The sequence below is a fragment of the Xenopus tropicalis genome, chromosome 1 (genome assembly GCF_000004195.4).
Source record: "Xenopus tropicalis strain Nigerian chromosome 1, UCB_Xtro_10.0, whole genome shotgun sequence".
NCBI classification, from domain to species: Eukaryota; Metazoa; Chordata; class Amphibia; order Anura; family Pipidae; genus Xenopus; species Xenopus tropicalis.
In genome coordinates this window covers 101,597,199-101,619,926 of record NC_030677.2, presented here as the reverse complement: position 1 = coordinate 101,619,926, position 22,728 = coordinate 101,597,199, and the positions used below count along the sequence as shown (strand labels likewise).

Below are 22,728 nucleotides of genomic sequence, written 5' to 3'. Positions count from 1 at the left end.
TTAGATGGGAGATTTATAGTACTCATCATTAGGATGTCGGTATTTGTAGGGATTAGCAGGCTATCCAAGTACTTGCTCACACCCTAACACATGTTTACACTTCTGAACATCCTGACTGACTTGTCAAGGTAATAAAGATTGCCTTTAACATACCTTTAACATAGTTCCCAAAAACAGAAATCCTGGACTGAAAGAAGAAACTAACAGCACAATGTATACAGAGCTCCATTCAAATGCATATCAACTTTTACCTTTTTTACTTCCCATGTACATAGTCTTGTCCAGTTCTATGAACCCCACAGCAACTATTGAATAGGCAGCATTTCCTGATCTCCTGTTTAACAGTAAACATCTGGTTGCTATAGATTTGTAGACCTGGCAAAAAATGTAAGCCTATTATTACATTGTCTCTCAGTTTCACTTTCCACTATATATATATATAGTATATATATATATATATATATATATATGCTTTCTATAGCTTATTAGCTAAGACAAATAAAGCTAGCTCTATTTAAGAGAGACAGTTGACGGATAGGTGGCATTTGTCCAGAAGTGAGGGCCACCCCTCTGAAGCTTTCCCGGGGTGCATCTTTAGAAAATATGGCCCTGTTACTGTTTGACAATCAGACCTACATGAAGACCCTGTTCCCTTTAGAGAGCAGCCAATAGGGAGGTAAGTCACCCTGCACAGAGTAACATTTGCCCATATGTTTCTATATAGCACCTGAGGGCTATCCTTTTAAATCTTTGCCTTGGGTGCCTATATAGAAAATATGGCCCTGTGTATAGTTGAAAAGATACTGTATGACAACCAGACCTACATTAAAATCCTGCTTCCCCTTGAGAGGAGCAGACAATAGGGAGGTAAGCCACCTTGTAAAGAGTAACATATGACAATGTGTTTTAATAAGATATAAAAATAAATAAATAATACTGTACATGTAAGGAGTATTAATTAAAAAAGTATACTAGTCAATGAATTATAAATATACTGTATATAAAATAGATATTTACATTTCCTGACACTCTTTTTATTAATGCCCTTTACATTTACAGTATTTTTTTTCTATGCTTATTAAAACACATGGCCATATGTTCATGTACATGGTGGCTTACCTCCTTGGCTGCTTAATTTGCAGGGCTTATTAACATTATAAAATGTGCTTGTATGCAGTATTTTAAATGTTTTAGGACTGATCTATGGAAGGAAACATGCCCATGAATACTTAACCAAACAGTTATAATCATATAAAATGGCCTATTAAAGAACCTTACCAAATTGGAATATGTCAGTAAATTTCTGTTTTACATCTTTTACTTTGAGCCACCATTTTGTGATGGGCTGTGTACTTCCCCAGAGATCACCTGATAGGAAATAATGCAACTCTAACTGTAACAGGAAGGTGTGGGAGTAAATAGACAAAACTCTTACCATTAATTGACGTGACCTTACAGGTATGGGTGCCCTTGTTTTGTGTATGCACCGTAAATCGTAAGGTCCCAGGGGGAGGCCCTTATTATTTAAAATGGCAATTTGCATATGTATATTTTTATGAATGTATAGTTTTCCTTTAAGGATGACTGTTCGGTCAATTTAGCATAAAGAATCAAAGTCCCTTATCTGCATTAGGGGATAATAAAGCCTAACAGATTAGGAAATCAAACCTTACAATAAATTAAATGCAAAATACAGGTGTCTGAACACCTGTATCACAAAAGCCCTGACCCTGATAAAACATGCCCACACGTTTTATGACCTGAAGTCAGAGGTCATTCCCAAGAACACATAAATATTATTCTCAAGTTTTCAACAGCTCTAATGGCTTCAGTGTCCAACAATAACATACGAGGGGCCTGGAATCTGGTTTATACATTCACTTTGCCGAGACTTATTTGGGCAGTGAAAAAAAACAATGCTATTGCAGTCACTCTGGCTTTGAGGTGATGCTTGCAACCTGTTTTATATCCAATTTTACAGCATCATAAAATTTGTAATTAACCAGCCTCAAAGCTGTTATAATCTTTTGCTATATTAAAAGTATGATATTTTACAGAGAATTTTAATTGAAACAAAGTAGTGTTATGTTACAAAAAGGAGAATAAAAACAATATTATATTACTGCTAGTGTTACTGAGTTACTCAAACTGCAATGTCCTATGAACTGAAAGATAAAGTGGATCATTTTATATAACTGACATTTTAAAATTGTATCAAATTGGCATATGCATACCAGTAAATATTTTGTTCTTACAATTTTTACCTTGATCCACCATTTTGTTATATTTTGAGTGTCACGCGTTGATCCCGGTGTTGACAGGAATAAAGGCCAATTCTACTTTGAAGCAGTGTGGGAGTAATATACAGGGAGCTCTGGTCATTCAGAATCGTTAACTATTAACAGGCAGCTGGGGCTTAAAATCGCTTCTCTTACTAGGGTTAATGGTAAGGGTTTTCTGGTGGACATATGGTTTAAAAAGCACTACAGATTAGAATATTAATAGGCAGTGAAGGACATGCGTAAAATGGTGTGAAATGGGAGCTTATATAATTTGGCCAAAGTGTTTTACTAATATCTTCCATCTCATGTATTAGTTATTTGTAAATGCTGAAGCTGTCACGGGCAACCATTATCCTTCTCTCTGGCTATTCATTGGCTAATGCTCCCTTGGTTTGACTTGTTTCATATGACATATTGGGGCCGATTCACTAAAGGGCATAAACGCATAGTTTTATGCGTTATAAAGTGTTCGTTAATTAAGTAACAATTCATCAAAGTAATTTCACATGCGTTACTACTCATATCACATGCGCAATAACCCCAATTATCGCAAATCAATAATAGCAAGCGTTTGTGAAGAAAACATAGAGTTACCAGTCGGAATGTGAAGAAGAAAATCAAGTATGTGATCGTCCTAGAGTGATGCATGCTCAAGTTTTCAGGGAAACTGTCGTTTTCAGAACTGTAGTTTTTGGAAGTAGCGGTTACGTGTGTAATAGTGTGTGCTTATATTGCGTGTTGGGAAATAACGCAGAAATATATTGCATGCTTTAAAATATTGCTTCAAAATCTATCACTGTAACATAAATAACATCAATAAAATAGCTTCTTAATTCAGACAAGTGTCTTTTTTTGTGAATTGATCGTTAATTCTCCAAATATAACAAGTGATAATATATTTAACGCATGCTATAAACACTCGTTTCTTCAGTCTTTCGAGAATCGGCTCCATAGAGACTTAAAGTGTTCAGGAGCCTAGTTTCATGGGAATAAATATATAAACTCCTGTTTCCTCAGCTATATTTTTCCATGTTTTTTTAAGTCCTTTATTTGTCAGTTTTCACCACAGAATAAGCAAAATGATACATGAGTTCACTTGGTAAAAAGAAGTAAACTTTTAAACTTTTCAGCAATGAATCAAAGACAGAGACAAAAGAGAGGGAGGAAGTTGAAGTAAGAGGAGAAGGGATGGAGAGGTGCCATGGTGCAGAGTAAAACAAGGAGAATCAGCCAATATTTTCTAGAACATTAATAGCATCTGGTACTGTTGTCGTAGTGGGGTCAGCTAACCAATTACCCCATTACCTTAACAAACTTATCTGGACAGTCCCTGCTTAGGTAGTTACGTTTATACATGGGAAGGATACTTGAGAAGACTGTTTTCTACCAGACCCAGGAGCCATACTACAGGTGATTTATACTTGTTCAGGTTTAGCAAAACATCTCTGCAAGGGACTGATAGTTTGGAACACATAACCTACCAATGTCCATACAGAGGCAGGCAAACTCTTTAGATAATTGTTTTTGGTGAATGAAAATAAGGCCGTGCTTCCTGAATGATTAAAACCTCTGTAAACATATGCCTTAAGAGGTTCCATGACTGCAAAAGAATTATCAAGGTCGCGATGCATGATGCAGCCAGACATACTAGGGCAGAAGGGGCTGAAGCAAGTGGTTGCCAGCGTTGTCTCAGTGGCAAACATCAGAATTAAAAAGAAGGATTTTATTCTGATGCACCAAAGCTGGCCTCAAACATCTCCCATCATTCTCCCTTTCCTTAATCTCCTGGAGAATGGACAGAGACAATATGTACTGATAGCACATGCTTGTATTCACACACTGTCAAAGCCATTTCCCTACAGATAGAATTGTTTGTTAGCTTTAGTAGTATTTAGCCTTGTCAGTACTGTCAGCAACAAAATGCCATTTAATCTAACTGGTCTTTGATTGACATTTGCCTGGATCTAGTACAGCACTGCAAGAAAATTGTCAGCACAGTGTGCCTGAACAGCTTCTGCCATTGCCACCTTTTAAGTACTTTAGATGTTGCATGAATGTCTGAAGGAATCCCTATAGAAATGCACATGATTAATAGAGATGTGAACAGGGTCACTGTCTCAGGTCCATCTCTTTACAATAAATGTGTGCAAAAGTCAAATGATAGACTTCAGAAGGGACTTCAGCCAAAAAAAACCTAACAAGTGCTACCTGCCGAGGATTACTTCCAGCATTGCACGCATTGGATGATTATCATATAAACATACACTACTGCAAAGGTACTTTTTTCATCAACAGAAAGCTGTTGGTAATTTTAATTATCACTTAGAAATATAGTTGGTCAAAAAGTCTTATGAGCCATTGCGTGCATTTTCTGGATAACCACTGTCTAGCCTCTCTGTAAGTCAAGATTTCATGACAAATATTTTTTCATCTTTTAGTACTTGCTAGTGATGTAAGATTAAAGCAAAAAAAAGCAGCATTGAATAACTGTACAGTTCATAAGTGTGACTAAATAGGTAGAGAAAAATAAGTTACCGTATATACTCAAGTATAAGCCGATCCGAATATAAGCCGAGGTACCTAATTTTACCTAAGAAAACTGGAAAAACATATTGACTCGAGTATAAGCCTAGGGTGGGAAATGCAGCAGCTACTGCTAAGTTTTAACAATCAAAATAAATACCAATAAAATTACATTAATTGAGGCATCAGTGGGGTATATGTTTTTCAATATTTATTTCAAAGAAACACAGTAAATTAGCTCTGTAAGCGGAGAAGAGGGTCACTTAGACTGTAAGCTCTACAGGGCAGGGACCTCCTTCCCACTATGTCTCATACCACATGGCACTTATATATATATATATTTACTGAATTTATTTATTATATCACTTGTCCTCCCTGTGTGTAATTTTGTATTCTGTAAGATTGTACAGCGCTGCGTACCCTCGTGGCGCTTTATAAATAAAGTTATACATACATACATACATACAACAAAAACAATATTAGTACTACCCCACACTCATTGCACATTGGCAAACTGGCAGCAGACCCAGTCCTGGAGTGATGTAAGGGGAAATAAGTATTGCTAGTGGGAGCCTAGGCGAGGGCACTGGAGGGTCTGGTTGCAGGTGGCCTAATTTGCACACAAAGGAGAGAGGGTGCTAGTCTGGAGGGACCCATGGCACCCGACTTGAGTATAAGCTGAGGGTGACTTTTTCCAGCACATTTTGGGTGCTGAAAAACTAGGCTTATACTCGAGTATATACAGTAATTATAAAACCTAATTAGAAATGGGGCATCAGTTTATTGTGTGACTATAGGTGGTCACTGTTGTACCTAGCAATTAAAGGAAGTAAGGTAATGCATGTGGACAATCATGTACTGCCCTCTTGCTGCCCCTAAATTCCAGGAGCAACTTGCACTCAAATGCAGGCTATTCACTACCTGGTACAAATCTGTCATATACATATGCACCATTCCTGCCCCAGTGGAGCCTACAAACTATATTTGCACACACTACTGTCAGTTGTATTAAGAACCAGTTAACCTGCCCTGTGCATTTCTGGAGTGTGGAAGGAAACCAGAGTACTCATAGGAAACTAGGAAAGTAAAGGAATAAAACTAAAACTAAATGAGCTGAAGGAAAAAAGGAAATCCATAGCAAACTAAAGGAATACAAGGTTCTTAATTTGTTTAGCAGAAGGACTTGCTAGGCGTCCCCCTTTCAGCATTCCAGTAAAGCTGTATATCATGAGGTTTCATTGGAGGTGCACAGATGCCTGCAGTTTCACTGTAGTTTAAAAAGATGCAAGTTAGACAAAATACCAGGTGGGTGGCAATATTATGTAAGTACTGCAGCATTCTGGTGAGGGTCACGCATATAACTTAAAGCTTAATAGCTTGCAAAGTATTTATTATCTTTTAAGTCAGATAAGAAGTTGAAAAAACTGTATGCCAGCACTGACAATTATATAATACTGCAATACTGATGTGCAGTCCACATTACACATATTTCATATAACACCTTATTGAAAAGGAAATATTTGCATGTATGACAGTATGTGTTACGGATCCTTACGTGGGGAATCGTATAGCACATACATGATTGACATAAATTCTTGTTACATTTAAGAAGTAATATATAATAGATATACAAAGTAACATATGGCCTGTCAGTTCAGGTCACCTATATTGTGCTTTGTTGCCCTGCCACCTCACTTCCTGCACTGTCAAGGAACAGACGTTTTCTGCATACTGACTGAATAACTCTGTCAATGTGTTTTGGATTTGAAGGCTTTTCCCGCTAAGCTGAGCCATCTGTCCGAACCCTGCCTTGGTCTCCCAGCAAAGCACACATGTGGGTCTCATTTGTATGAACTTGCCCATGCATCCTTTAAATCAACATGTATTTTATGCCATCCAGAGCCAGCTATGATTTTTTATTAAGCTGCCTTAACCCTTTAATGCCTGCCCATTAATTGCTTAGTATTTTGCCTTTATTTGCGTTAAAATATAGTCCTATTGTCATGATGATTCTTCACACGAGAGAAAATGTATGACTCTGTCATACTGAGCCCCTAACCCCTAGGATTTATTATAATTCAGTGCCATTTTTTGACCAAAAGGGTTAAAATGAGAAGGCAGCTTGACTCATGGGTAGAATATGCCATTGTAAGTATTCAGTTCCATTGTTAGTATAAACTCTTAGGATTTAAATCCTGGATCACTTGCAGTCTGATAGTTGCTAAAAATAGCCAAAGAAGAATTCTGCACTAAACAGCTTGTCTGACTTTTCAGAGACTTTTCCTTTTGAACATTGGATGATATACAGAAGATTTGCACCTGTACAATACATTACCTTACTACAGATAAAACATATTGTTTCAAAAGACTGAGAACTGTTAAAGAATTGCTGCTATAGACTTTTATATAACCACTGCATTGCATCTGTGATTAATTAGATTTTTTTTTAATGTAATTTATCCAGGGAAAGAGCAGCCCAAAAACACAGGTTACAGTCCTTCTCCTTCACATAGACGGTAAACTCTCTGGGAAACATTTATTGAAGCAGTAGAAATCTTAATGAATCAGATAAAAGTGAGTGTAGGACTGGCCAGACCAGAGTGACTGACGCAGTTGGCCAATTTGAAGCATATTGCAATATATGGAGAATCCCTGTTTTGCTTAAAGGGGAGGGCATTACTTGGTAGCTTAATGCACAGAATGTCCTATATATATTTAGAATGGATGAGTAGTGTAGTGCTGTCTGTGTGAATTTTGTCACAGCTTCATTGCATCCCTGCCTAATGGTTACAAATGTAGTGGTGAGCATACCTTTCCCTTGCTTTTTAAGGTCCTGTAGTGGGTCTGGCAGTCTCAATGCAGTGCAATGCAGGTATTGTGCAGTGTGGGAAAATTGCTCTTTAGGTAGTAGCAACGGTTACTTTTACACAGACAGGAGCATGATACACAGGGCTCCAGGTAGATTGAAGTTTGTACTTCTGATCCCTAAATAAAGCAAATAGTTTGGAAGGTAAAATGTACGTTTCTGTGCAGGTCATGTTGGGTGTGAGCAATAGAAATAGAAATTCCAAACAGACCAATGCACGTTTCCAACTCAGATCAGTAGCCCACAAACAGGTCTATACTTGTGCAGGAGGGTAAATGCTTTGCCAACCTTTATTTCAATTAGTGCATTAGATGGGTTTTGGACATTTATTAGCTGGTCCTGATTTACAGTTGGGAGAGGGAGATGGTTCTCTATGCAGATTAAACTATTTCCCTGTCAGTAAACTGACAAGGGATGGCAGGATTTCCTCTTTTATAAAAAGGGAAGCCACCACATCTGTCTCTTTTGGGCCCCACTTGTTGGAAGAGGTGGTGTGCTGAAGAGCCTGGGCTGAAAGTAGGCCTAAGTAGATGACGCAAGTGCTAGAAGATTTTGTAATAGCTCCCTCTAGGAGAGGGAGACAGGGTCAGGGTAGTTAGTTAAACCAGGAAGGGTAAGTACCCTTCTTGTGTCATCCACCAAAATAGGGACTCAAGAGGTTAAGTTCAGTCCTACCAATGTGAGCATATTTGGGGGGACTAGTTCACCAATCTTTGAGTACTACATATGGGGTGTTGTGACCACAGTACAGACTGTGAAAGAGTACCATACAAGGGATGAAAGTGTTTGATCATTTATGAAATGATTAAGGTTTGTGCCATCTAATCAGCATCAACAAAAAGAATGTGAACCATTGAGTCAATAAAGAGTTGTCATTTTGTCAAGTTCTGTGTGTGACTTCAGTGTGGTTAAACTTTCCTTTCGTCACCAATACAGCGAGAGCCCATCCAACAGGAAAGAGTTGCATGTAACATGCTCTACTGGGATTTGCATGGAGTTACAACAGATATGTAGTCTGGGTATGATCAAGTAAAATGTATCAATAAGCAGACTATTTTCAAAAAGCTGTTATACCTGTACATTCAAAATAAGGCAAACAGGACAGAGAGAGCACTTCTCAATGATGCACACAGGCAATAACGCCCATATAAATGAAGCAAGCAAACAAAATTACATTGACATTGACAATGACATTTCTAGTTGTTAATAATAAAAATCTGTGATATGCCTTAGGAGACAATCTGGCATGGCCTCACATAAGTAATGAATATAATGAATATGTACACTAAAGTTTCGCAGATACAGTCATGTTGTTTATGAAAATAGCTGTTTTTTTAAAAAAAAGAAACTTCATATTTTAGTTGATAGAACAAGTGATTTGCCAGGCAATTCATTTTCATTAATTTGATGAGTCTACTCCTGGGATCATTGTTTGGCATGCACTTAAGCAATAAACACACTACAGTTGTTCAAAGGCTGACAGACAAGATAACAGATCACTAATGTAATGTCCTTTTAGGGGTTTTTTTCCCCAGTTGCTTAACTTAGTTTGTTAAAGTCTAGAGGCAATGTAAGTTTGCCTGACTGATTAATGCTGGTGGGTTGCTCTGTGGTAATACCCTGGTACTTTATATACAAAACCATTCATTGGTATCACTGTCAAAGAGATAATCTGGCCCATCATCAGCAGATGGCCAAAAAAGAAAAAAAAGACAGCATATTAAAGAAGTTTCTCCATTTTTGCACATACAAGAGCAGATTTAAGTTGCCGATTCAAGTCCTTAAGATTTAATCTGCCCTTCTGTAGGTGTCCCCCGACAGCCCTACCCGACCAATATCTGCCTGAAAATATGTATAGCATGTTCTGCAATATTTGATGGAATACAGTAGAACCCCCATTTTATGTTTTTCAGGGGACCAGAAAAAATGGTGTAAAATTCAGGAAAATGTAAAATCACTGATATGCATTATGTAGTACATATTGGTGGGACCACAAAAAACGGTAAATTGAGGGAAAACTTAAGGAGAATGTAAAATTGAGGTTTCACTGCAGGTGGGTTCTTGAACTACAACACAGCAGAATAAATCCCACTAAAAACACTTCCCCCTGGAATAAAACCAGTACAACCACTTTCACACTTACAAGGACAAATGACTACTGAGAAAATGTTGCACTATAAGCAGGAGAAACAGAATCAGTTTACACTCCTAAATTTACTTTTTGTTAGGCTAATGTCTGAAGGGGAAAATACGCTGTGGTTTGGACAGCTGACAATAATATCAAAAGCATAATTTTTATACAAAAACGAGCAGGGTCTGGGTAATTACCAAATGCGTCATGTAAAGAAAGACCAGATGGAAAAATATCTCATATTTTGAATGGCGGTTTTAACATTGTTTTTAGGGGGTGCAGTTTGACACCTAATAAAAGAAATATGTTAAGTGGGGATGGCCAACCAGCGGCTCTGCAGTTCTTAATGAATTACAACTCCCAGCTGACTTTAGTTTGGCTATAAACTACCCCCATGCAGGAGAAAAAGTTAATTATGCCCCAAAACCATATGGATAGCAAAATGGGGGTGCCCAACCAGCAGCTCTCGAGCTGTCATTCAACTATAAATCATTGTTGCTAGCATTTGAAATTAATTTCAGAGGACACTTGCCTTGTTTGTCTCATAAGACTTATAAATATGGGCATAGTGCGCTGCCTTTGCCATGCTTGACATATGCTTGAATTGCCCCAGTAGATAGACACAGGTGTAAACTCTAGTGCAACTCTTTGTGGATTATGGTTTTCTGGCTTGTAGATCCCACACCTGTCACCAGTGGTGTAACTATAGCGAAGTAGACCTTGTGGGCCAAGGGGCCAGGGATGCTGGGTCTGCTTCCTCTATAGCTGCTCTAGTGTCAGAAAATTTGCGTGCCCACTGCAAACTATCAGCAGCAGGCACACATGTGATTTTTTCTTGGGGGGGGGCCCAGTGTGGTGTCGTTACACTGCTGCCTGTTCTGAAAAGTTTTTATGAGACTACAGCATATTATACAGTTTTCTACATTAGGCTATATCCATCAAAATATACAAGTTACCTACAAATACAGAATTTTACAATGGCTAAAGACTGCTTTACTTTGCATATTGCACAACGTTCTTACTCTATATGTATATATGTAGGTTTGTTGCTGGGTGTGAAATATTTGTGCCACCAGAATAGCTTGTCACATGTGTGTCCACACACTCTTAATAGTAAATCATCTCTTTACACACTAATTTCCAACCCTGTCAGCAATCCTTTCACCACTTCAGAATGACCCATTTGGTCAGCCACCTAGGTACTTGTCAGGCCTGAGCCTGCAAGACTCCTAAGGTCGCAGGGATCGGTGTGTTTACAGAAGTATGACTGTAGGCACTATCTACTCTTGCTTAAACATCTGTTATTCTTTAAATGGCAGCTCTATGGCACTCTCAATTAAAAGACTAGAAATGAATAGCAAATGCTTATTTGTTGCCTGGAACATGCCAGTATTTCATGAATTTCTTTATTGTTGTGACTTCCAATGCAGTTGTGCACGCACAAGGAGACTCACAACAAAACAGAGGACTCAAACACCATAAAACTGTCTGCTAAGTGCCACCATGTGTCTTTTCTGCTTCTGTAAAGTATATTACAAAAAATAACTTCTTTTTTCCCCCCCTGACAATCATGTGAAAAGAATCCAGATTCAAGCCGCACATGAAACCACCCTGGGGACCAAAAAGAGCGGCTCTGCTGCCTCACACTTTTACTGGGCTCAGGAAAAGAAGTTCACTACAGCCCTGTCTCTCTTTAATATTTATATACAAACTCTGTAGAGTAGACTATTGAAAACAACTTCAGGATTATGTTATCTGTGCTTCTCTATTCTCTTTTCCCTAAACCCCTGCTTCTGTATAATATCATGCATAAATGTTTTGTAAACTGGCTGCGCTCTGAGCCCTTTATGAAAAGTCAGCTTAAAAAGGTCACCACTGATGATTTGCAGCCAGCACTGACAAGGGATGCCACCACCGGCAGTTTGCTCTCATGTCACTCATTGTTGTACATATTTATGCAGCCTGCTAATAAAAAGTGATGCATCCAAGAAATATCATAAACATTTGCACAAAATGATCACTTTGTGCATTATGACCCATTAGTAATCAAAGCTCCTATGTTTCAAGCAGCAGCAATGACTATCTCTGGTCTAGGTGAAACATTAAACACGCATCTTAAGGCATTTCAGCATATTCTGGAGGCAGGGACTTTTCAGAAAATGAGCAAAAACAGATGGCTGAGTTTCAGAATAAGATATTTGAAATGTTTGAAAAATACTTGTGTGCGACAGCAGTGTTATATACAGGCATTAGCCTTTTCACGAATACAATGACCATGCAATGTCAGTGGAAGAATATTTATGAACAACAGATATATGTGTATGTATATATTGGTTGAAATTAAAAAACGTTTATTTTTTGTGTATTAATTATACAAAAGACATAAGAATGCACCCACAGATACAGTGTAGCTTATCAGAAGTATTATTAATTGTCTATCTGTCTATTACAAACAGTTTTACAATCCCTTGTAGCCACAAATAAATATATTCTGGGTCCATAAGTCATGTCTTCCCTGCATGGAAAAGAATTGTGATGAGGAGTAAATGTGCCCATACACCTTCAGATCCGCTCGCTTGGCAATGTGGCCAAGCAAGCGGATCTTCTCCTGATATCCCCCACCTACGGGTGGGCGATATCGGGAGAATCCAGGCTCTGGGGCCAAACAATAGAATTATAGCGATGGGTATAGGCAAATTTGGTCCGATCCGACTAGATTTTTTAACCTGCCTGATCGATATCTGGACGATTTCAGGCCAGATATCGGTCGGGCAGGCCCGTCGGTAGTGCCCATACACGGGCCGAATAGCTGCCGAATTGGTCTAAGGGACCGATATCAGCAACTAGAATCGGCCCGTGTATGGGGACCTTAAGAGTTGCCTACTACAGACCAACTCCTATTCACTTGAATGAGGATGTGTTCTTACCAGGTAGGTAACAGTCAGGAACACTGTTACCATATTTTTCGCCGTATAAGATATATATACGACATACGACATATACGATATATATTATACGACAAACTAGACCAGGGCCGCCATCAGGGGGGCACAGGGGGTACGAACGTCCCGGGGGTTTTTAGCTTTAAAGGGGGCCCGGCCGTGCTAGAGTTTCCTTAGCTCGGGCCCCCATTAATCAAGCCCGGGCCCAATCTTTAGTTGCGTCTTCCTCTATGTGCCGCGGCTCTCTGCTACATCTTTGCTTTTATAAGGTTGCGCCAGGGCGTACTGATGTCACACGCACAGGGTGCAACCTTATAAAAGCACAGAAGCAGCTGGAAGCTGCGGCACATAGAGGAAGACATCACGGGAGCCGGAGGCCGCTGGGGGGAGGTTAGGGGGGAAATGGAAGGTGCTTGGGGGCCCTGGGAGAAGCTGAAGAATGCTGGGGGTGCCGTGGGGGAGCTGGAGGATGCTTGGAGGCCCTGGGGGAAGCTGAAGGATACTTGGGGGAGGCCCTGGGGGAAGCTGAAGGATACCTGGGGGGGCCCTGGGGGAAGCTGAAGGATGCTTGGGGGGGGCCCTGGGGGAAGCCTCATTTATGTGCGAGCCCAGAGACAATTAACTTTATACAGTTGATATAAAATATTTTACTACAGTATTTGGTTCAGAATCTTTTTTTTCTAGATTTTCCTCCTTTAAAATTGGGTGCGTGTTATATTCCAGAGCATCTTATAGGGTGAAAAATACGGTATATAATTTACAGTATGCTATATTGTTTGTTCAAATGTGATGGTTTATTCAGTGGCATAAAAACACGGCAACCTTAAAAAACTAATCATTAATCCTAAATGTTAATGCACAACAATATATTTTCATGTAAATCTGACTCCAAATTAATGGTATAGCTTAAGGTACATTCCTTACAAGTCAAATAGTACAAACATGAGACTATTTTTAAAAAGCTTCAAAGGTCTGTGTCTTTACTGAGACATCGAAGTTCCAAGGATTTCAATTTTACATTCCATTCGCTTTCTACTTTGACTTACTCCTCTGACAGCCATATCCTAAAAGTTACACGATCCACACTATATTATTATAACCCTGTAGCCCTGGTGGTTTGGGGAATAATGGACAAGAGCATAATGATAAAAGTACAAACAATGGAGAATCGTTGTCCCATTTCTGTACCTGTACTAAATAAAGTGGGTTTTACATGTTACTTGCTGCAAAACACATAAACATGCAATATATCTAAAAATTTTGGGAACACTAGGAAGCAGAACTGATTCTGCATGACGCCTTTATTAAAGTATGGTGTAAATAATTATTATAAAACAAAATAGAGAAGAACTTTGGGCTATATTTGTAAATTGTGTTGTTGTAATGCTTGGAGCTGCATTGTTCATTGTTATTATGATGTATAACTTTTTTTTCCGACAGGATGCAGGATATTGGTGTGGTTGATTGGTCATTCCTTTGTGTTAAAAAGAGAGCCGCTGGTAAGAAGTCTGGGCTGCAGCTGGTCTTGCCAGGAGACAGAGCAAAACTGAATTGGTTTGGTGTTCAAGGCATGAGGTGGTCTGGCATATGGTCTGCTTTGCTTCAGAATGTGAAGCCCAGAAGGTGTCTAAACATGCTGATAATTCATACTATGTACTGGAATTATGCGTATGTTTCGGGATATAGTGGTAGTATGCTCAGAAAGTGTACCACAGTTGGTTTGGAGGTATTGGAGAGATGCAGAAAAGACAAATGCAAGGAAAAAGTAAAGAATCTTTTGACTGGCATAAGGTACTTTAGAAGAAGTTGCCTACTTATTACCAAGAGGATGGAGTTCACTTTTCTAAGGTAGGGATTGAATTGTATGGTTATGGATGAAGGGATTGAGAAGTCCCTGGTAGTGAAGGGCGTAATGCTTCGCCAGGCATGAATTTCCGAGTTTCGCCATTGGCGGATTGTTTTGCGAAAAGGATGAAAAAATTTGCCACACGTCCAAAAATTGTTGCCCGCGTCAAAATAATAGTCACGGGGACTAAATAATAGTCATGCGACAAAATAATAGCCGCGCAACAAAATAATAGCCACGCAACGAAAGAATAGCGCGGGCGGCAATTTTTTTTTGATGTGCGACATTTTCGCCGTTTCGCGAATTTTCCACCGTTTCGCGAATCTTTTGAAAGATTTGAGAATTTTTCAGCAAGGCGAAGCGGGACAGATTCGCTCATCACTAGTCCCTGGCTTTGTTAGGTGGTGAGTCGTGGCATGCTTGGGGAGTCAAGGAGAGTAACATGTTAGGACTGGGTCCTGAGGCAGTCAGCTTTGGAGAGGTTCTGGGAAAAAGAAGGCAGGAAGCAGGCATTACACTCTGGCTCAAGGTTGGTCCTCTTGGAGGCAAGCAAGCATTGTTTGCTATTATCAAATGTTTGTCATACAGTTGGTTTTGTTACAAATAAATAACTGGCCTTCTCTTTTCAACCGTGTTGTCATGTGGAGTAAAAGATGTAGTGGGTTGTTGGGGTAGTACTAGGAATGCAATGAAGGGAAGCAGACTGACTGGGTTAGGAAGGAGTTGGGATTAGGTGGTGTAAATATTCTAGGCACTATGGGGAGGGTCACATAGACTGACATACTTCTACCTCCTTAGTTGGCTCCTTTCCTATGAGTTTGTGTTTGAGTTTTTTTTTTTTTTCACAGTTGGCTCTCACTCTGAAGTTAAAAGGAGTATTTGACAAGGAGACTGAGTAGCTTGGTAGGCCTGGGGTCCTGAGGAGAAGGTAGTCAGCATTGGGTAGGGGCTAGGGTAAAGGAGGTAGGAACAAGGAGTTCCTCTTGGAGGTAAGAATAATTTGCATCATAAAATGTCTGTTATATAAACACATTACAAGGATAATATTACACATTTTAATGGATTATGGTTAATAAATACATAATTGATGTCTTCTCTTTTCAGGCATGATGTCACGGGGTTATATTAGAGTGAAGGCTATAATGGACTGTTTGGGGGAGTACAGAAGGCGGAAGGATGGGGGAAGGATGTAAATTGCTCATGCTGTGATGCAGACTAATGAGGGAAAGTGCTTTGGGGACATCTTAAAAGGATATAATACAGATGGCAACATGCTTCCTTTTTTTTTGTACTCCATTAATTCTATTAATGCTAATAAGGAGCCCAGGCTCCACCCTTATAAAACATCACTATAACATGGTTCTATCACTGTGTATTATAATAAAGGTGCCTGCCTTGAGATGTGCTGTGTTTACTTTAAATCTTTGCAATCAGGACCAAAACCTGTTGATTTTGCCAGACAAATTAGAGATAAAGAGATCATTCCAAATCCTTTTTTTATCATGTTAACTCCGCAAAATAAACATTTAATATTATTTACATTTTGTTTCGTTCAGTCTTGGAATTGACAATCACAATAAGCAGGGAGGCGCCATTTTGTGAACACTGTTATCAAGACAAGATTTGCAACATCCCAAAATCATGTGTGTACACCAGAATGGGGGACTAATGTACATGCCTATGCACTTGATACACAATTATAGGCAGTGAGGAGGGAGAAGGAATGAGAGTAGTGCAGTGACATCTAGGAAGTGCTGAATGGAAAGTAAAAGTAATAAACTGCCCTGCTGCTATGAGGTGGAGCAGGTAATATTAGACTGACAGCTCAGATTTTTAAATACATTTAAAACAGGTATGGATGTTTAAAAAGAAAAAGAATTTGGGTTTCATGTTTAGTTTGCAAAATAATTTTATTATACAACTTTTTTATGTCTGAGTGACTGGTCCCCTGCTGTACAGTGCTACATAGATAAGCAGCACTATATGAATAAAAATATACATACATACATTGAACTTTTATGTTTCATAAATAATAAAAATAAAAAATAGAAAGCAACAGACACAAAATCTTTATTCCTGGTGTGCTATCTGAAACCAACAGAAATGAAAAACGTGTTTGGAAGGTAAAAACTCATTAACACACAATTGAGCTACATTTACATTGGCAGAAATTAGGCACAAAATTGCTGAAAAATTGGTTTACAATCATCTTGAGACACATTTTGTCATCCAGCTTCCTTATTCACAACCTGTCCTGCATTTGGAACTAGAGACCCTAAAGCCTACCTATACCTCATGAAAACTTACCTAGGTGGTTTACTCTTCCCTCCCAGACACATTTGTAATCATTTTTCCTTTTTTTCACCGTCTAAATATTTTTGCAATTCGAAACCAGCTCATAAAGTATAAAAGTGATATCTTAGTTAACTTATTAAGAGATAAACTTGAGATGTTATTAAAAAGAAAATGGTCTTAAGGTTTCAAAAAATGTTTCCATCATAACAGCTGAAATGCCCATTCCCTAAACTGCAGATATTGGCAAAGCTCCAGACTTGGGTAAGCGAAGAAGTCAAATAGCCTAGCACTTGCACCTAAAGTATTGCTTAAGTACAGAATACTGCTATAAACCTAAACTTGATGTAGCGTGAGCTGACTAATAGCACACTGGGTGGTCAGTTTAAGAATAATTACCAAAATTCTTATTCAATTATCTTATATGCCTCTAGGCTAAACTAACGGACTGATTAATGCTCTGATATGAACATAAAGTAAAACAATCAGTAATTTAGCACATGTTGCAATACAATCCTGGCTTATCTGTTGAGACCCACACTGCGGCATATTTGGGTATATTACAGGCTGTAGTCTAGATTGCAAGTCATCAGAACATCACTGTTTTATAGGGAAAAGAAAGGTTATTTAGGACAGGATGAAAACATAGGGGTAAGTCACACCTGCAAATGATCAGGACATGTATGTTTATGTAGAATGCACCTTTGAGGGGCAGCCTATGATGGGTCTGCTCTAGGGTGATCTGACTGATTATTTTTAGGGCAGGGTCCAGGCAGACAGACAGTGCTTTTTTATGTAATGCTGACTTTTCTTCTGACTTATAAGGTAAAGCTCAGCGAAGCTTAGATAAATAGGCATGAACATTCTACTAGTTTTATTTCATGTTGCGAAACCTTTTTTGCAGAATTTCAAAACCAGGTCAAATGTTGCTTTTTCTCAGTCTAATATATATAATGCCTTTGCTTATTTATGTACCGTACCAGGACAAAACTTTTAAGAATACACCTCTCCATAGCATTTATGAGATTGTTGCTATCTCCAGCTTGTGCTAGTTTTCTGCTTCATAGCAATACATGTGGGACAGTTATGGTGCATATTGCAACATTTTTTTGTAAATACTTTTTGCCATGTGACTATAAATCTGCCTGCACCACTTCAAGCATTTTTTACGTAACATTCACAGCATGCCCCAAATATGAAATAAATAACAGTTGTACATGCATTCTTAGAAACTGCCTTTATTTGCCCTGTGAGACAGACACTGTCATTTTGATACAGTTATCCTATTACTCTCAGCTAGTCCACTCTGGAATCTTAAAGAGCTTTCTGCTGCTCCATCATTTATTGATATTCTAGTTGCTGTGTTGTAAGTACAAGAAGAAATCTAAGTGACATAATTTTGATGTGTGTGACATAAGCAATTTGTTTAACACAAATGATAACCTCAAAATGACAAAACACTGGCTTCCTCACTACATGTTATGGTTCTAAATGTGTATGAAATAGGTATAAATATTATCATTTGAAAGGCTAGTCAGCTTGTTCCTAAAAATAACAGTATGTTTATACTTAACTCAGTAACACCATTGAATATGTTTACGAGCTACATACTGCATAGCCTTTGTGCTGACATCTCACATATCACAGACTAGCTAAAGAGCATTATTCAGCATCAGACAAAATAGTATAAGCATTCTAAATGAGCTTTTAAAATTATTGGTCCAATATCCTACTATCCAAAGCAGAACTGACAACTTTATTGTTCTGGAAAACAGAGATTCTTAATTAAAAGCATTATTCTGCAGGTATTGGAGATTTCTAAGTACATTATCGCCATTTAATAATGAGATATTGAACCTAAATCCAGTGATCGATTCCTGCAAGTATTGGCATCCAACCTGTCCTCTGCTTATTCTAAGAAACATGGTGGAGAATGTAGGAAATGGCTTTATCACATAAATGAATATAGGACACTGCAAGCTAAAATTGAGCAAAGGTTTGCAAATCTGTATCTCCTTTTTTTTGCATTAACAGTGTAACATAGGAGCAAAACACATACAAAATTATTATATATTTGCCTCCTTGTGTTCATCTTGCGCTTTTTTATTTTTATTATTGCAATAATGACATTTATTCCTTGTAATATTTTCAACTGGCTTTTAAAACAGCAGAAAAATTAGAGAAAAGAGATCATTAAAAAGAGTACAAGTCTTCCCTTACCTTTAGCCCGGACCATCCAGACTGTTACTTAATACTGAGTTGGTGTATCCTTAAATCAGATCCACGATTGAAAGAGCAAAGCCATAAAAACTGGGCAACCTTTCTTAAATATGTGTCTTCCATTTGGGCAAAATCCACTAGATAGGTCGAACCAAAATAGTGGCAGCTGCCCAGAGTCCCATACTGGGCATTGCCAGAGCTGAATTGTGTTGCATCCCTTCTGTCACTTAACAATCCAGTGAAAAGTCACTTTTCTCAACCATTTTCCAAACAGGACCACTTTAATTTATAAAATGCCAGTTACATGGATTTTCCTTTTGTTATTTTTTACTTCAATATTATTAGTACTTAATTAAAGGTCTGTTGAAATATTCATTGTGGCACTCCAAAATTTTGTGGTAGAAAAAAGTCTTAGCTTTCTTGCAAGTGGTATAAATGCCAGCTGAGCTGATAGAACTGGAGCAGGTTAATTTGTCCACAGTCAAAACTCTCCTGTATGTCTTCCGAGTTTAAGAGCTGTCAGAAGGTATCAGTGCTTCATTATATAACTAGCCAATTAGCATACATGTCTTTAGAGGCATGACATTCCTTTTAACGAGTTAAACATAGATCCCTTCAGCTTTCCCTGGACTAACCTTACAGCAACTTAACGTTCTTCAGAAATTCCCATCATTTTATGCCTGGTCCAGTCCCAGTCTGCAGAAGCTCTTGGTAAATGTTCCTGATAAATTCTCTTCTTCTGTGTTACATTATGTATGTGTGGGGAGAGAGATAAGGAAAGTCCTTCATAGGATTGTTGTAGGATTAATTATTTTTAGCAGTAGTCTGATGTTTAATCTTTCTCCCTCTTCCAGCCACCCAGAACCTTGTTGGAAGGAGAAAAGGAGTTTCTCTTGAAGGAAGGGCTTGAGAGGTGGGAGGGTGAGCGTGTGTGTATATATGTGTGTGTGTGTATGAGGGAGAAAGGTTTCGTGACTTTTTAAGTTTAAACTTTCTTTTCTCTCTAACTCCTCCTGCTGGCCAATATCAGGTTACTGAAAATGCCATATAACCCTCTCACCGCCGCAGTGTTCAACATATGCAAAGAGGCAAAGACAAAAATATCTATGCATCAAGTGCAAACCAACTATGGCAGCACTTTCAACAGCCTTTTTTTGTGGCAATGTGATTTAATGGCAGTAATATTTTGAATGTGGTATCCTGGTCAGTCAGGAAAAAAACACATCTGCTGTCTGTGATATAGCAAGTGGTGGGGGATATGCAGAATCTATAATAGGCTTAAAGGGGTAGTTAAACTTTGAGTTAACTTTTAGTGTGATGTAGATAGTAATATTCTGAGACAATTTGCAATTGGTCTTTGTTTTTCATTTTTTTTATAGTTTAATTATTTCAGTTTTTCAGCTCTCCTGTTTGGTGTTTTAGCAGCTATTTGGTTGCTTGGATCCAAATGACCATAGCAACCAGGGTGTGGTTGTAATGAAAGACTGACATATGAATAGGAGAGCACTTGAATAGAAAAATAAGTAGCAATTACAGTTAAACTGTAGTTTCACAAAGCAATAGTTTTTTGGCTGCTGACCCCTGTTTTAAAGAAGGCAAATCATTTAAAAACTATAAATAATAAATAATGAAGACCAATTGAAAAGTTGCTTGGAATTGGCCATTCTATATTATACTTAAAGTTAACTTAAAGGGGGGCGAACTTCCCCTTTAAAGTATAGGACAACAATATCTTTTTTACTTTTAAATGCAGTCTTCACTCAAAAAACATTTTTAGCATCAATGAAAGAAATGGATTTCTAAGCTATTTAGTGATATATATTAACTAATTAGAAAATATAAGTGTAGCAGGAGTCAGTTTTCCTCAAAATCTGTTAATCAACCGTCTGCTGCTTCAGGAGTTAGGCTAATGCCACATCTAGCACAAGTGTATGGTGCATATTTTTGGCAAGCCGAAAAAAACGCTTGCAGACAATAAACACCATACACTTGAAATTCCCCCTACCTGTGCCTGCACCAAAATGAATTGCATACGCTTGGGTGCAGGCACATGTAGCCGATATCCACATAAAAACACAAGACTTTGCATTTTGGTGGATATCGGCTATGTGTACCTACACCTGAGCATATTCAGTGCTTTTGGGTGCAGGTACAGGTAGAAGGATTTTACAGTAGCGGTGCGTATTCTTGGCAAGCGTTTTTTGGCTTACCAAGAATACGCTCCGTGTGACATTAGCCTAATGGAAGAATTAATAGATTGCTTATTACACTTTAATTCATAATTTGGCATGATCTGAATCACAATGGACCATTTTTTGCTGCCATTTTAAAGGAGAAGCAAAAGGCTAAATCAATGGGGGTTACCAAATGTTTGGCACCCCCCAGTGATTACAATCACTTACTTGATTCTCCTACCAGTTCTCCTGGTAGGAGAATCCTCAGGCCCGTGGAGTAAAAAAGGCAGCATTTTTGTTAAAGTCGGCATTTCACTTTACTGCTCATGCGCAAAGACCAACACAGGAAGAAGGATCTCTAGCTCGCATATACCAATGCTCCTGTTAGCAGAAAACTGCACCGACCGGGGGGTTCAGGTAAGTGATTACAATCACTGGGGCTCCCCAACATTAGCCACCCCCCAGTGAATTAGCCTTTCCTTTAAAAGTACAGGTATGGGATCTTTTATTCAGAAAGCTTGAGACCTGTGAGTTTTTTTTCTGTAAGTCATCTTACATGTCTATAAAACATTTAAACATTAAATACACCCAAAATAATTTTCTCACAACCAACACGAATTAAGCAGCTCAGTGATGATGAAGTATGTATATCTTTATTCATAAAGCCCTACTTATGTACGCAGCACTGTACATTACATACATTAATAGAAACAGGGGGTTATTAAGAAAATAATGGCTAAATGCAAGTTATACAAGTATAACAATAAATACAAATAACTAAAAGATACAGTTGCAATAAGTTAAGAGCCAAAGACACAAGAGGATGGAGGTCCCTGCCCCGTAGAGCTTACAATCTATATGGGAGGATAATTTACAGACACAAATAGGCAAATATAAGTGCTGTAGGTGACAGTGGGTGACACTACAATATAAGTACAAAGTACTAGTGTGTTATTACGGAGAAAAAAAATAAAAAATAATAATAATTTGCTTGAAATGTCTCTATGGTAGATAGCCTCCCTATAATCTAGAGCTTTTGGGATATCAGGTTTTTGGATAATAGTTCCTATACCTGTATTCTTTCGAGAATTAAATCTGCTGTTTCAGTACATAGAAAACTAGCAACTTCCAAAACGCTGTGCCAATACCATTCAGCCTAAGGGAATTCTCCTTCTGTGGGATATGGTTTGAACCAAACCACATGTTTTCCTTACAAATGTCCTTTTTAAATATTGTTATTGCAGTAACATTGATATGTTTTGTTCTGGGGATTTTAAATTATCAAAGAAAAAATACCAGATTTTAAAGTTTACATCATTTTAGTGATTGTTCCTGTACAGTGAAATGATGCATTAGGTACTACCATGTCCACATTCAGTCCCAGGATGCACTGTTTATTTACAGACTGATATCCTCATTAAAATACAGCAACCAGGATGTCTTTTGCATGCA

General features: G+C 38.3%; 1 protein-coding gene across 1 annotated transcript in view; it reads right to left on the bottom strand.

The window, feature by feature from the left end:
- The window catches only part of nrtn (neurturin), a 76,568-nt gene extending 56,518 nt beyond the window's left edge, over positions 1 to 20,050 (bottom strand). Inside the window, exon 1 of the mRNA XM_004911007.4 lies at positions 19,103 to 20,050. The gene's annotated coding sequence lies outside the window, so the exon portion shown is untranslated. The remainder of the gene's footprint in view (positions 1 to 19,102) is intronic.
- Positions 20,051 to 22,728: the final 2,678 nt, after the last annotated feature.